The sequence below is a fragment of the Myodes glareolus genome, chromosome 16 (genome assembly GCF_982192425.1).
Source record: "Myodes glareolus chromosome 16, mMyoGla1.1, whole genome shotgun sequence".
Classification (NCBI taxonomy): domain Eukaryota; kingdom Metazoa; phylum Chordata; class Mammalia; order Rodentia; family Cricetidae; genus Myodes; species Myodes glareolus.
This window is the reverse complement of record NC_142041.1, coordinates 10,401,130-10,417,424: the sequence shown is the minus strand read 5'-3', so window position 1 is coordinate 10,417,424 and position 16,295 is coordinate 10,401,130. Positions and strand designations below refer to the sequence as shown.

At 42.4% G+C, this 16,295-nt stretch overlaps 1 protein-coding gene across 5 annotated transcripts in view; it reads right to left on the bottom strand.

The window, feature by feature from the left end:
* Nucleotides 1–16,295, bottom strand: part of Tox (thymocyte selection associated high mobility group box) — a 289,722-nt gene that overhangs the window by 209,621 nt on the left and 63,806 nt on the right. Inside the window, exon 1 of one of the 5 annotated variants that reach the window (XM_048420299.3) lies at nt 12,933–13,120. The exons of the other annotated variants lie outside the window; for them this stretch is intronic. The gene's annotated coding sequence lies outside the window, so the exon portion shown is untranslated. Of the gene's footprint in view, nt 1–12,932; nt 13,121–16,295 lie in introns of those variants that run through there. 5 annotated transcript variants of the gene reach the window in all.

Here is a 16,295-nt window from a genome sequence, read left to right as displayed (position 1 = left end):
AACAAAAGCGGCCGGCCTTCTGTGAAGTGGAAAGGCAGCACACGCTGTTCTTCGCTTTCCACGTCACAAGGCAAACAGGTGAACGTTTACTCATGGCCAGTGGTTGTCAAAGCGTTCCATCTGCTTCCAGGCAGGTTGAAGGTCACTGGTTTAGGCTTTGCACTGCTGTTCAGGAGTTCCTTGGTAACATCCAGGTGTGTGAGGCCATTGGCTCCCCAAGTCATTATCAAAGCATTCAGTGTGCTCCGATGGCAATAAAAGAGGATCAATGACAGATTGCTTCTTTACAATGTTGACAATGGCCCCAAAGATTTCCTCTGTTAGCATGGGAAGGCGGGCAATGCCTGTGTGTGTTCAAGAGAAGCCTCATCTATCCTCATGTCTTTTTGCTCCCCAGACAGAAATAACTCAGATCGGAATCTCTGCAAGAGTATCGGTTGAGTGTGCAAGATGTAGTCACAATATACAGGATCTACTGAGACTTCTCTACTTACTGGCCAACCTGGGGTGCAAGGCACATCCCAGGGAAGAATGACAGACAAGCAGGAGAGCCGGTGGGTATGGGGATAAAGGAGAAAAGCACCCTCTCCCAAGTGATTATCTAGATTGGAAAAAGGGTAGACTAGGTTGAGGCATTGCGGAAAATAAAACCCCGTAACTAAGGTCACGATATTTCATCAGTCTTAACGGTAAACAGAAACAGAAAGTAAATGTTCTGTTTCTTCGAGTCTGAAATCTTTCTGCCAAGTTCCAAAGCTTGTCATCCCAGTATATGCACAGCAGTGTTCATAACTACCCTAGACCAAACCCTTCAGCCATTATGGATTTCAGTTCAGATCCTTACACTCATTCATACCACACTCCAGTGCACACCCCGTGACAGGCACTGCCTATGCACTTATGAACTTGTGAATACAAAAGAGACGACCCCCCACAACCCTGCAGTCCGTTTGAAGAAGCTTAAAACCGAATGGGAAGCGACTGTTGACCCAAATAGTAAGGGATTCTTGGGCATATCTTCCAATAACACAGATTCAAAAGGCATCCAAAGTTGATATAAGGATGGAGTTGAAATAGGGAAGGCTCATAAGTGGACAGTCAAGGAAGGCCCCTTTGAGGAAGTGACATTGTCCAAAATGTAAAGTCAAGGAGCCAGCCTCAAGGAAGGCCGTGCTGGGGTGGGGAGACTGTAATCTTGTAGTTGCATGAAACAAGATGCTGAATATAGTTAACCTTAAAAATTAATGTATAAATAAGGCAGAGAAAAACGAAAAGGGGTATTGGAGAGAGAGCTGAGAGCTATAAAATTCACAGAATTGAGTTCCTGAAAACAAGTTGATCCCCCGGGGCACACAGGTCCAAGGAAACTGAGGCCTGATAGTCATTCAGCATCTGTTCTTCCAAGCATAAAGGGGATACGAGAAGAGTATGAGTGAAATCATGTCAGGTTGGGGAGCTTCTGCAGTGAGCAAGGCAGGCTGGTCCATGGCTCGACCAGCCACATCTGAGAAGGAAAGGAGGAGCATCAAAGATAGCCTTGAAGGAGAAGTGCCGAAGGTCTTACAAAGATTCTTCAGAGGCTGAGGGTGTTGGAGCAAGGAGCAACTCATAGGAAGAATCTAGAATTTTCCGAGGGTCCCTTCAAGCTGATATGTGGAGATGAGAATAAAATCAAATCTCTTAAAAATAATACTTGCTTTTTGTACTATTTACTGTGAAGCTTATGCTAGCTGAGTTATCTGTGACCCAGTAACTACTACTACCAATTCCATGAATGAGATAAAAAGGCAAATGAGAAGAAAATGACCTTGTGGATGGAGGTACAGGAGCAGGGAGGAAACCAATGATCAACTGGACTGAAGAAAGGCGGTTCCCAGTCTTGAGCTCTGTTGGTGGCTGCTTTCTTGAAGTTTCACTAACAGACTTTTCAGGAGGGACTTGGGAACATCTAGTTCCTGACTGTTGTGGTTCCCAGTGCCCCCACCCTCCTTGATAATAGTAGAAGCTAACACTTGGCATTACTTACTGAGAGTGAGGAGCCATTTAGAGGTCACCAACATCCAGGGAGGTGTTACCATTCCAATTTCATAAAACAAGGAAAGTCAGGCTGACTCTTCTTGGCAACTGCCCCTAAGCCACCCTTTCCCGGAGGCTAAAGGTTTGGCTAGGGCCTTCTACTTTAAGTTTCATAGACATCTTGTCTTTCATTTCAAAGTACCAGTGGGCCTATAGCCCAAAATGCTTAGGCACTTGTTCTGTAAGACCCTTTAGAGCAGGCATCACCCATTAAACACTCAGGAACAATCAACTTAGCAGACATGAACTCTGGCATCATCGGTGGCTTACAGGATGAAGAAGGGAGGCATTTCTAAGGGATCCAGATTTCAGATTAGGATGGTGTTTTCTTTCTGTAGGTGTTTGGTACTGCTGGTCACACAACAGTGTGTGCATATAATGACACACAAGTGGTCAAGTAAAAATGCTACCAGTGAATGTGATCATAATATATTGTTATGAAAGATCACTGCCCACACACCACTATTGAAAGACAGAAATAGTCAGCTGGGCTTCAGTCCAGGCACGAATGTGTATGTCTTCTCGGGGAAGAAGTGACAATATTCAACATCTTCTGCACGTCAGTAGAAGAAAGATATTTATGTCAGAGCCCACACGGATGTGTAGATGTGTAGTCAAGTAGCTTATGTAATCCCTAGAGCAGGGCCTCTCAGCCTGTGGGCCTTGACCTCTTTGGAGGTTGAATGATCCTTTCTCATGGAGCCCCGAAGACCACCAGGAAACACAGATATTTACATTACGATTCACAACAGTAGCAAAATCACAGTTGGGAAGTAGCAGCAAGAGTAATTTTATAGTTGGGGGTCACCACAACATGAGCGACTGTATTAGAGGGTCACAGCATTGGGAAGGCTAAAAACCACTGCTCTGAAGGGATCCAGTGTGCACACGCTGCAAGGAGGGCTGGTTTGGTTGCTCCCAGACCCTACCAAGCTAGGTTGTCTCAGCAGAGATTTCATTAGTCACCTGTTAGCATCTCTTGCCCTCTCAGATGAAAGCAGCTAAGCTTCCCAGGGAACAAACAGGAAAAGAGTGTAGAAAATTTGAGAGCAATCCGATTTTGACTCCCACAGGGACAAGGTGTACAGGAGCTTTATAGGAATGTACCACAGCCGCTGTCCCTGCCTGAGTGACAGGGGCTGACTTCCCGCAAACGCCCATGACTTCTTCAAGCGCTCCCATCCAATTACTTATCCTCACAGCCGGAGAGATGGTATCTCCTCACAGTTTAAAGACGGAATGGCTGCCAACAGGCCAAAGAGATCATTAATAAGTTAACTGTTACCAGATAAGATTGAAATCTAGGCCAGTCCTATTTTAAAGTAGTCTCTACTATAATTACTAATACCAACTGCTGCCAAGATGCAAACTGCCTCAAGAGAAGGTGAGGGTAGGGGTCCGTTCTCATCCATGGGATTCCATAGCTGATGCCTGCCCTGTCCCTGACCCTATTCCTTCTCTCCCCTCTCATTCTTAACCCAGAGCAACACAGAATGCTAAACTGCATGACAAACGAAACTATTCTTTGCAAAAGCCTGCCCCTTAAGATGAAGATTCCCTGGCTCATTCTGACACAGCATCTAAGAGCACAAGCCTGGTGTCTGGTGTGAGACATGAGAAAGAGAAATATCCAGCTCTCTGTCCCCTCAGTATAAACAAATCTAAGGATGGCTTTATAACTGGCATCCACCGACACTCCAAATTTGTGTTAGAACCTGAGCAGAAAATGAAAAGCGAGAGGCAAAGACAAGAGAAAGTCAACCCACACGTACAAAGCTCTCTTGTACTGGACACCTTTCAGAGGGCTGGAGTACTAACTCATTTCATCCACCACCACCTCCAACCCCAAATGTCCTCTATGGTAAGAACAGTTATAATCCCCCTTCTGCAGGTGAGCAACTTTAGAGATAAAGTTGAAGATCACGGAAGTCCCTGAAGGGTGTGGCAAAAATCCTGAGAAGGATATAAGCCTTCCACATCCCCAGCAAGAAACAGAGTGGGCAGCAGTGACAGGCCTTCCACGCCAATAGGTCACAGCAGCCCACTCTCTGTTAGTCTACTCTACTACTAAAGAATGTAAATATTTGCCCAACTAACGAGCCTATTTAAGATTTCAGAGCACTCAAGAATTTACATCCCACAACATCACACTATAGATTTAGTTACCCAAAGTCACCCATGGGTTCAGAAAATTCTAGAAATAAACAGCTCACGAGCTTTAAAGATCCTTTATTACAATATATTATTATGTTTATCCTATTTTTATTTGCTATTGAAAATATCTTACTGAGCCTAAGATATAAATTAAGCTTTAATATAGGGGTATAGAGATAGTAATTGTGCATGTGGACTCAATTCCAGAATTTATACCTTGGAACGTATCTCCTATAGATGATGGGAGACAACTGTACAGTAAAAAACACATTCTGGGGCTCAGGCAATGGCTCAATAGACAAAAGTGTTTGCCTGAAAGCATAAAGATGTAAGTTTATTCTGAGTAAGTTTTATTCTGAGAGCCAGAATAACCTTTGCTTTGCTTTCTTTGCTTTCATGAGTCTGCTTTCTCATGGTTTTGTTATGATAAAGGAAACCCAGCTAGTACAGGAGGCTGCCATTACACACACCTCAGAGAGGAACAATTAACCCAGGGAGGTAAAAACTCAGTCATGCAACTTGCGTTGGTCACCGCTGGCAAGAGTTCAAGCTGCCCTTGTTTGCAGCGCTGGCTTTATATTTACCCATATCAGTCATAATCAGAATGTTCTGGAAGCTAGGGAAGCATAACACAGATCAGAACTGGGCAAAGTGTATACTAGGGCAGTTTCTATGGGGGGAACCTCTGAGTTAAATTTTAAGTGTAAATGAGCCATTCTGTGAAGGGGTTGCAGTGTAGTTTTCCAAAGAAGGGGTGCTCTGTGGATGTGGAGTCCAGAAGCAGCTGGGCCCTCCTAGAAGGTACAGACAGCCAGTGATGGTCTGGTGCTTATGCTGAGAACAGCAGAGCGGAGCCCAGAGAGCTGGTCTTCAAATGGTGGCCCTAGCCAGCTACTTGTCCAGTGGGCTAGAGCCTCTGTACTGCTATTGTGTCTCATCCTGAGTTCTGCAGAAAATGGTTTCAAGTTTTAATCATTTTAGGACCCTCTTCTTCTTGGACACTACAATTTTTTGAATTCCTCAAAACACTGTGTATCTGAATCTATACCTAGCAGCTACCTCGAGATAAATAATAATAAGGTCCTTTTCTAAATTGTCAATGAAAACATTATCTTAACCAATAAAACTAAAATGCATTCTACTTTTTAACAGTGATAGATTGCAATATTCCTAGCAATAAACTGCTTTACTTCTCACTGGTCTTAATAGTGGTATAATCTGGAATTTATTCGTCTTTGGTTTGGTGTGTGTCTGTGCCCTGCAGTGGACGCCACTGAAGGAACTGGTTGTTACTTGTGGTGACAAGACCCAGGTTGAGTCACTTACTTCGCCAGCGTTAGCAGATACAGAAAGACAGAATCAAATGTTCTGGTTCCTGTGGAAGCCTAGGAAAACAATGGCCGGCATATGAACAGTGACTGCTGGCCACTGAGAAGGGGTGCAGGCCCAGGGATGGGCTTACAGGGCAGTTGGCTTTGATTAGAACGTGCTGCAAAATCACACTGCACTGCAGCAACATGCACAGTGACAAACACCAGAGATAAAATTAATCGAACAGGGTTTCTTAAATGCCAAATGGAAAGAATAAAGAGATGGCTTGATTTTTGCCTGGGTTACCGTTACAAAGGCTTGGACCCTCTGTTATGGAGGGAGAGATGGATCCTCCCTGGTAGGACAGGCTCATAGCTTAAAAGATAAGACCACGGGTCCTGAGTACCCTTCACAAGCCTTCACCCACTGTCACCTCAAAAAGAGGCCTAAGACAATCATTACTTGTGATGCGGGGTGTATCCCAGTGAAAGAAGCCCCAAGTTTGATCTCCCATAAACAAAAGGATAATTCTAGATAGCAAGTGGGGGCTTCTGGAATGCTTTGCAGGAAGTACCCACAGTTGGCCACACAGCCTCTGTGATCCCAGAGGATAGAATGCTTATCTGGCCTTAGGTAGAGTCCCTAGCCTGAATATCAGTGATCAACAGCTAAGTTTGAATAATATGTACCTCCATTAGCTTTAAGCATATCCATCATTATAACTGTAAACTCAGGCAGTTTGTTTAACTGATGTGTTTAAAACATTAAAGCTCCTGGGAATTAGGATGTCACTCAGAAGCAGGGACGCTCAGGTTTGACCTCCAGGACTGAATTCTGCCATAACATGAATTCCGCCATCATGTTGAGCGGATCATTTTGCTGAGGATTTTAGGTCCCTTGGATGATCTGTCACTGTCTGTATGCAAGGTAAGAGTTTCTAAACTTATCTTGATTAGAAAAAGTGACTGAGCAAAACTAATAAGATAGACAGCCATTAAACGACAAAGTTAGAGTTTATTTTGTTTTGTTTAATCATTAAGTTTTGATTAATTATTTTGTCTTATTATCATTTTGTTTTTGTTCTGATTAATCATAATCCTTCCCACTGAATCCCCCAAGTTATCTTCTGACCTCCACATACTCGCATGTCCACACTTATGAATGTGCACGCACACACACACGCACAAGTAATAGGATGTAATAAAAATTAAAACAAAAATATGTTCAACAAGAAAACATGTTCTTTGCTTTGGCTGTCCTTTCTTCTACATAGAGCTAGTTATCAATGCTTTTCTCAGTCTATCTGAGACATGGGGGTAATAGTATCATTTCAAAACAAGAGTAGCCATTTCAGACAGATTACATGACTTAATTTTGCTCTCTTTGATAAGGCAGAAACCGTAGTGTCATTGAAAGTGAAGATTATTATGGTATCAGCAACATTGTATTAGAATGTAAAAGAAGGGAGGAAGCTTGGTTTGGGCAGCATTGGCCTTGGCCTGTTAGAAACTTAACAAACAGTTTCTCCAAAGGGTTAGTGCTTTATCTTTCAAGCTCTCAGATTGGCAGGGACCCTGGAAACAGGATACTTGGTGCTTGGGCTGCTAGCCTCCTTTCACGCCCCGACACCACTAGCTTCTCCTTTCATGGGGAGTTTTGATTTGTTTGTTTTACTTTTGTGTATTTCCCTTCAGCTGAGTCCACTGGAAAGCTAAATCTGAAGGGACCAGCAAAATGGCATCCATTAAAGACTGCACCTTGGCTCTGCTGTGACCAGAGATCCTTATCCTGCATCCTTAGACTAGTCTTGACCAGCCCGGCGTCTTAGGCAAGAGCGCTGACGTTCACTAGTAACGTGGTTTCTCCCTTCATCAAATGACAGTCGGGCTAAAGGACCTCTGACCTCCCTTCCTGGTTTCAGAATGAAAACAATATTCTCCCAATACCCAGAACTCACTTAAAAGGTGCAGTGATTTGTAATCCCACATAATGTCAAGTCATATCAGTCATTCATTAGGGGACTTATCGAAAATGTGTGAGCAGGCCTGATTAAGCAAAGCATGTCAAACTCAGCCAACCTGAATCAAATGAACGGATATGAATTTGCAGCAATTGCATTGTTCCCTTGCCTGTTAGGACTAAAAGGAATGATTATCAAATATTTTCCGAATTGTCTCCTAATGAATCTCAAAGACTGTCCACGGAGTGGGAAGAATGATGGCCTCACATTTTACCCTTTCCTCACCCCCATTGCGGTCATTTATAACCTATTAGTGCCAATGTTCCCTGTTTGAGGAGGCAGATGTATACACTGGAGAAATAAAAGTCTTAGGATCTTGTTTACATCCTCCCTTTCCCTCACTAGTGACACATTTTCTTGCCCTCTTCCAATGGTCAATGTGCCTCCACTGCCCAGTTTCCTTCCCTTCACAGAAACATTCAGCAAAATTTATACGCCCGGGTGTGCTACCGCTTGGGTTCAGAGAGAGAACATTCATTTAAATACAAATTTTTAAAAGATTGTGTTCTCAAAAAAGAGACAGCCATTGTTTATTGAATCTGTGCTTTGCAATTAGCATTTTGTTCTGTTTGCTGGCATAGATTCACCCCAGTAATGTGGAAATAAAAATGAAAAAAAAAAAAAGGAAAGAAAAGAAAACACTCAGCTCATGAAAGGGCAATGCTTTTGATGTTTCTGCTTAGCAGGAATTCACAGAGATTTCCAAACAGTCATTTGAAAAATAATTAAGAACTAATCAGAGCACATTTCTGCTTTTGGAGCATGACCCATCCCATACTGACTTCTCTCATGAGCAGAAGAGCTGGAGACGGGCTCAGGCCTCTGGACATCTTCTGCAGTAGAGGCCCAATGCAGGCTGCTTTCTCTGTAGTGAATGTTGAGCTAAAAGGGGCTGCGGAATGCAGGCTCATAAAACACAGTGCGGAGTCTGGATGTAAGCTTCATCCAAAAGCAAGGTTGTTAGCTGAATTCAACAAGAAACTCCATTCAGAGACTTCTGAACCAGTTCATTTTAGAGCTTTTGCATGGGCTTCTTTTCACAAAGGGAATAAATACAGTGTGTATAAGCACTCAGCCAAGTGAGAGTGTGTGGGGGGGGGACTAGTCTCTGGAAAGCGTCGAGAACTCAGAGGTGCCTGCCATCTTTAGATCTTCCTACAGCCTCAGCCCAGACCTCCCAGAGGCAGAGCGGCAACTTCCAGCCCTGCCAATGATAGTGTTTTATCAAGCTCAACAAACACTAATTTGAGCGCTAATATTCAGTGCTAAGGCACTAATCATTAGTTAAATAAACAATCCATTTGGGTGTACAACTGTCAACAGGATCATAATCTGCTCGCAGAGGGATCAGCTCCACACACAAGCGCCACACGCTACTGAAGGCTAAGACACTCAGCGGCACACTGCCACAGGCACAGAGCAAAGCTTGTACGGACAAAACTTCGAGACCTTTCGGGAGAGAAAGAGAATCAGAATGTCTCTGGAACCCACAGGCCTGAGCAGAAGCTCCTGTGGCCACCGCTCTGAGGAAAGCTGGGGGACCTTTCATCTCCTTGGTCTTTTGAGGTCCACTGTCCCAGCCCCTCTGTGTCTGCCGAACACAGACAGGAGAACCACATGTACCGTGACATCGACACTGGTAGGTTTTTGGCCGCCAGGTGAAGTCAAGCAAACTTGGATGTCAACTGTCACTGTCCTAGTCTCCAGTCACCCCCTGGCCATGACACTTCCTATGGGAAACACCAAGGAGTCCAACGCGTTGCCTGCAAGGGTAGGGTGTCAGTCAGGATGCCTCATTTGCTATCGCATCTCCTCGAGCATCCCTCAAACCCCGAAACGGACTGATGACGCCATCTCAGGGGTAACCAAATCAAAGAATTCCTAAAGTCAGAAGAAACCTTAACATTTTAAGGTGAACATTCTTTGTTATATTCTAGCCACCGGTCATTAGTAACCCAGAAAATGGACAAGGGAAGGGCAGTTGAGAATAACTGGCTTTTCAACGGCAGCTACCTGTGTTTGCCCTCTGATGAAATGCCAGGGAGGATCAGAAGACCCACAAATAGGTGCTTGGTGGCTCTGTCAGACCGCCAGGCCTATATACCTGTTCTTGATGACAGAGGCTGCCTAAAATATGTATGTGGTTAACAATATGTGCGTGTATCCACAAAACACACACACACACACGCACGCGCACACACACACACTCACACATACACACACACGTACACATACCCACCCATCCCCCCCCACACACGCATACACACACACACACACATCAATCTTGACAGTAAAGCCATTACTTGACTTCAACCATGGATGGGGCATGATTCTGTAGTAACATGGCCATTTTCCCAACAAACACACTAGAATTTAACCATAGTCATGGTTTTCCAAAGTGAAAGTTTCTTGAGAGAATTCTGATATCTTCAGTTGTGTAATAAATCCTTTTTCAGAATTACCTTCCTGAGTGTCGGTGAACTTTTTAAGGGTGTATTGAAAGAAACTCCCCAAAGTAAATCAGATATGTGCTAATATGGGAATATGTCCCATGGGTAAAATCCATAGCTTTGTTTTAAAAACAATCTTACTCTATGTTTGAATATTTTCCTATTGTTTTGCTGCAGGCAAAAATCATTCAAAATTAAATTTAGTTAATAGAACAGGTCATTTGTGGGGAAGCAGACTAACCTCACAAAACAATGTAAATGAAATAACAAAGCTAATTTTTAAATACATTCTGAGTCAAAAACTCCTTTGTCTATGAATGGTTGTGAAAGTGCTGTTCTCAGTGGCTTCAAAGAAGGATGATACTTTAATGAAGGATGATACTTTAATGAAGGATGATACTTTTACGATTGCTGCGTAGTGTTGTTTGGAGTCCAGAATCTCTGTCCTTGTGTTGGTCATAGTGTGGGCAGGTCACGTCTGACTTCCACCCACCGCCTGAAAAATCCCACTACTCCTCTAGCCAAGTAGGGCAGTTCTTTTTCTTTCTCATTTGCTTATGGTGCTGGGGTTCTGAAAGGACCGCGTAGGTAAGAATGGAGTCTTGGTCAGCCATGTGCAACTGCTGGATGCTGGCATTCAGGCCTGAACTCACTTACCAAATACAGTAGAGAGGGCCTGAGACTTGTGAATGGATACTTCCTGTCTGTTCATGGCACCGAACCCCAAGGGATGCCCTAAACCATGAGTCTTACAACCACCAAATCTACTCTTCCTTTTTTCTGTTCCCTTTTCTCTTTGGGGGCCCTGCAGATCCTCTCCGTACACAGTTATTTCCCTGAGTTGGTGTTGGCCAAACACTTAGAAACCACAAAATTATGTTGAGAGGTTAACACTCATTCCAGGACAAAACTGTGTGGCTGTGTCATGCACAGAAAGGTTACGCTGGTATTGTTCAAGCTTCAGGGGGAGGGAGGCAGGCCATTTTCCTTTTTATGGCATTAGGCACGTGGGTGTGAGGGTGTTGGTGGATGGCAGCCGTCCACTCTGTGTGAAGCAAGAGTGCTGCCAAAACCGTGACTAATTTACACATCTGAAAATGTAAGTGGCTAAAGTCAATGCCACATTTGGCAGAGGTGAGAGATGGCCACCATAACTTGACCCTGCTTGTGCAAGCTTCTTCGAGAATACCGTTTCCTGCCAGTCCAGGCTGTTGCTGACCGAGGAACGTTGATTCTCTGTCCAGATTGGCACAGGCCAAGTCGGAGTGCCTCTGGGACCGATGCAAGGTAGATAAGTGGCTATTTATAACATTCGATATTCAAAGCATTTCAGCTAGTTTCCTTTAAAAGAACGTTTTATGCTTTGAAATAATTTCCCTGAATACATACAGTCTTCTCTCACCTAGAACTGATGATGAAAATCAACCTAAATATATTTTTTATTATGCTATAAGAGAGTATTCTAAAATTCTACATCGGGACTCTGCCAAAATGCAAACTGTTTTCTTCTCCGCACACAGAAAGACTGGGCTTGGCTGCAAGATAAAGGTGCCTGGCATCACATTTTCTTCAGGGAAAAAACACACACCAACTGCTTACCAATACAAAAAAGAAAGAGCCATGGAAAAATGGTATATATTCACCTTTGAACTGACTTATCTTAAGGTAATAAAATGCATGGGACTCGCGCTCTTCTCTTTCATTGGGGATAAAACATCATCTCAATTTCTCCATACATAATTTCAGTCTTCTTTAAGCTGTTTACCTTTGACCTACCTTTATATGATTTGCTTTTTTAATGTCTCCTTCTTCAATTACCCATAGATAAGTGTTTTCTTAGTTATTTTCAATGAGTTATATTTAGAAACTAGTATGTTGTATTTCTTTAAAATACTTGAGTGCTTCAACTCCCTAGCACACATAAGTTATTCTCTGTGGTTATACGATGTGGTAATAAAAAAGTTTTCAAAAATGTCTTGAAACTTGAGATTTTATATTTTGAGAACTTCACAGGCAAGCTTTGTAAATGGCACAAAAAAAATGGCTTTGCTACTGGAATGCAAAGGAGCCATGCCTGATGTTTAATGGCCACAATTCTGCTTCCAACAGTGGGTGGTACAGAATTCCACAAGGTCACTGGGAATCACACTCAAAGTGATTCCCAATCAATTCAGAAACTAAACACAGTAAAAATTCAAAAGCATCCTACTAGATTCTCAGAATTCTGGCTTCCTGTGCTCTAAGCTCTCTCGTTTTCCTGCCTAGAAAAAAAAAAACAAAAAACAAAAACAAGTGGTCACTTCTAACATACAGAGTATGTAATTATCTAAGAGCAGTTGACCGCTACAGAACTCAAAATGCATTTATTTGCTGGCTGAGGCTATCATGGAATGAGGCCAAAATATTTAAAAGGCTTCATTTGTCTCTGAGCTCAAAGGATTCACCAGCAGTTAGAAATAAAACAGGGTTCCAACAGCGGGGACAGCAGCCATCCAATGAGTTCTGGAGTTAGCTGGGCCTTTCCTGGCAATCCTGACTTTGTCCTGTCTTTGTCCTGACCATTTCTTCTGCTCATTGCTGTTATACAATCCCATTTAATCAAGCATGGAGTAATATCACTACCATACCATACTTATGGAGAGCCTACTACATGCCAGGCCATTTTCTGCTTCATAAATACCCCACCTGAAAAAAACTGAGATACCTAATTCAAAATTAGTAACAACATTACAGAAACAAGTTGTCAGTTAACTATCTAGTTTAATTTTCTTATTATTTCTCTCAAGATAACCTAATTCTACTGGTGCACAATCTAGAGCAACACTGAGTCCTGGGGTTTTACTGGGTAAGCTGCAACTTCCAAGAAGTAAACTTAACATAGGGCTAACGAAGCTCAGAATTGCTGGGGGTGCAAAACTTACAATTAAGAAGCAGTCGAGGGAGGAACCAAATCATCTGCCTGTTGGAAAAGAACGTTCTGAGCCTGTGATCTCAACAAACTGGTTCTCTGTCCATACTCAGGAGCACGCTTTCCAAAGCAAACCGAGGACTACACAGTCTGTGGCTGTTCACAGGTGGGATACCCTGTAGAGTTGGCAAGGGCCGAGCTGGAAGGCATTTGCAGGAAAGGAAGTGGTAACTGCCTGAGCTTCAGGTTTCTGTCCACTGCTCACCACCGTACCTAGGAACACTCAATACGTACCCAACCAGAGGCAGCTTTTTAAAAACAGGTCAGTTTTCACCGAACAGTTCCACAGCTAACCCCAGACCAAACTCAGAATTGTATTTCCAGTAAGATTGGAGGTAGCTCAGAAAATTTTAGAGCTGGAAGGGGCCCACAAGACACCAACTCAACCATTTTACTCAAAACATTACTGAGTGACATTCTAAATAATGATATTCAAATCACCCGAAAGGCAACTGCAGAGATTGATTCAAATTTCTCACTTTGCATTATAAATAAAAAGAAGAAAGAGTATTCTGCTTAACAGTAAGCTACAATATAAACATTTTTGAATGAGTTTCACAGTGTTTTTTAAAAAAAACATCCAGCCCGAAATTACAGTGATACTTAGAAAGATATTAATAGCCATTAATTACTTACACAGTACTGTAACTTCGGAATATTTTCTGAGGTAATCCTTAGAGAAAATAATTACTATTTTGCTAAAGAAGAAAGAGTTAATTGTTTCCCGTCTGCAAGATAAAGATTAATGGGGCTTTAAAGATGCCAGGTATAACTACTCAAAACCTCAGAATTAAAAATTAAGATCCTCAACGCATTGTGCATTATAAGCTTTCTCTTTCAGCGCAATGAAAGCATTTTAAGATGTAAAGCAAGATGGCGGCCGAATGCGCCCCTGTGCAATTGTACTCAACTCCCCACAAACACAAAGCACTCTCACAGACGCTAAAACACCAAGTGAGAGACCACACTAACTGGTGTAGAGATTGTCTTTACAGACTGGCCAGTGTCAAGAGACAGCTGACTTGTCCTGCTCTCGACCATGTTGCAGTAATAAGCAGAAGGGTGCCAGCTCCCTGACAGTCTCCTCAGGCACTTCCCGATCCTGCCCACTCAGTCCCACCATCCAGGAAGACACTGAAGCACTGAGAAAGGCACTGAACTGCAAACTGCACAGGGAAGTTTCTGGTCTAACATCAATCAAGTCCATGTGCCCCCTTCACAGAGCAAAGGAAAGAATTTTTCTGGGAAGATTCTCCTTTCTTACACTACATGGAGGGAGCCACCAAAGAGAAAAGGAGAACCTGCTACCTTCTGATTTTTCCCCAGAGGTGCAATTCAATCATTGAAGTAACATCCTCTACTAAAAATAATTTGTATTTCTGTCATGAAGGGCGCCATTTTTCATGTTTATATAAGCCTGAGTAGCAACAGAGGCATTAACACATGAAATAGAATTACTGCAAAGAAATCAAAATGTTTTTATTATATCTTAATTTACTCAAGGACATCATGGGTAATCTTAAGGTGGTTTGGATTCTAATCTGGGAGTTCATTTTTAATGACCATATAAGGAAACCAACAGATCAAGCAATCACTATTTGATCAGGTAAAGGGACGTTTTTAAAGGACAGAAACAGTGGGCTGTGTAAGGGAGTACTATGCTGAGAACATCCCCTGTGGTAAGCCTATAGAATAAATTAAAAACAGAAAAGAAGTATGCACTTTCAAGTTATAAGAACAGTTAATTAATCACTCAACACTAACAAATGTGACTCAGACTTCACTTGGCAATTATGTGGTTATTCAGAGAATCAATGGCAATTAAGTAGGCAATCAATAGAATTTCCTCCTCAGTGGGTAACAAAGACCCAAGTTTAATACAGTCCTTCAGAACAAGCCACAGAAAATATACATTTTTATCAATACACTAAGCTGAAAAGAGTTGAAAATCCAGTATCATGTTCTACTTTTTAAAAAGATGAAATCCAGTGATCATATCTTGGATACATCAAAGTGTTAATTATTAGAGGCTAGATTTAAAAAAAAGAATTCCTTCACTGAATAAGATACCTGAAGCAGGCCAACAGCTAAGCAATTATTCACCCTGCTGAACACTCAGTGTGGCGGGCCTCCCTAGCTCTCCATTTTTCAAATCTATAAATTATTTTAAATCCCTTGTTAGAAAAAAGATTTCAATAGAATTTCAAACAATGGATTTCAAACAGTCAGGTAGCAGAGCGTCGCTGTTGGCCATGGGTATCTGTATGAACTCCCGAGTTAAGCGTCTTCTTTGGATCACAGAGGCCTTTATAGTTTCCCCAAAGAAAGTGAATCTGTTTGAAATATGAGTATTTAGAAAGTTGTCTCTCCTTTGGAATGTAGTCAAAGGAGAGAGGAGTGGAGTAGTGGGGGTTTCTAGACTAAGCAGGCTTTGAAAATTAAAGGCAGAGAAGTATATGTTCTTGTATTATACAGTCACAAATGGAAACGACAAAGCACAGCAACGATTTTAGAGCCTGGTATCAATCCTTGGATGCTTTTCAAGCGAGTTTGCTTGGCGTCACCTGTTTTACTATGGCATTCAGCCTTGTGCTAAATATAGAAGAATTCAGGGTTTGTGTTTTCTGGCACTATATTGTCATCTTTGTCCCCCTGGACGGTTTGTGGCACCTTAAGCAGACTGACCTATGAGAACACAGCAAAAGCAGGGAGCTGATAGGGGAGCTAGGCTTTTGACAGCCACACACAGTTTGATTTTCTCTTCAGTTACTTTTGGTGGGTAATGTTTGTGAAAGTGTTGCCAGATACTCAAATACAGAAGATGATGATCTACTATAAAGAAACACTCACAGGTATCAACATCTCAATGTTCAACACTGTGGACTGGGAATATGGCTCTCTGGGACAACATTGGCCAACTCTGTGGGACTCCCCACTGGATATCCAGCACAACCAAAGACTTTTATGTTTTGGTCCACTTCTTTTAAAGTCCTCATATCAATAAAACAGACTCTGAGAAACATGCTGTTTATTTGACACTTTCCCTATGATAATGTCAAAACTAGCTTAATTTATCGGTGTTATCAATTCTAAAGCAGTGTGAGAGAGAGAGAGAGAGAGAGAGAGAGAGAGAGAGAGAGAGAAAGAGAGAGTCAAGTCTTTGGTTGCCTTCTGCGGTACTCCAGTGCTACGACACAGAACTTCACAGAACGCACCAGAGCATTCTCTGTTTCAAACATCAATTATTCATTGTCAAATGCTTCTGGAAGCCTATTGTAGAGGAGGCTCTGTTCTATAAGTGGATCTCATGAAAACA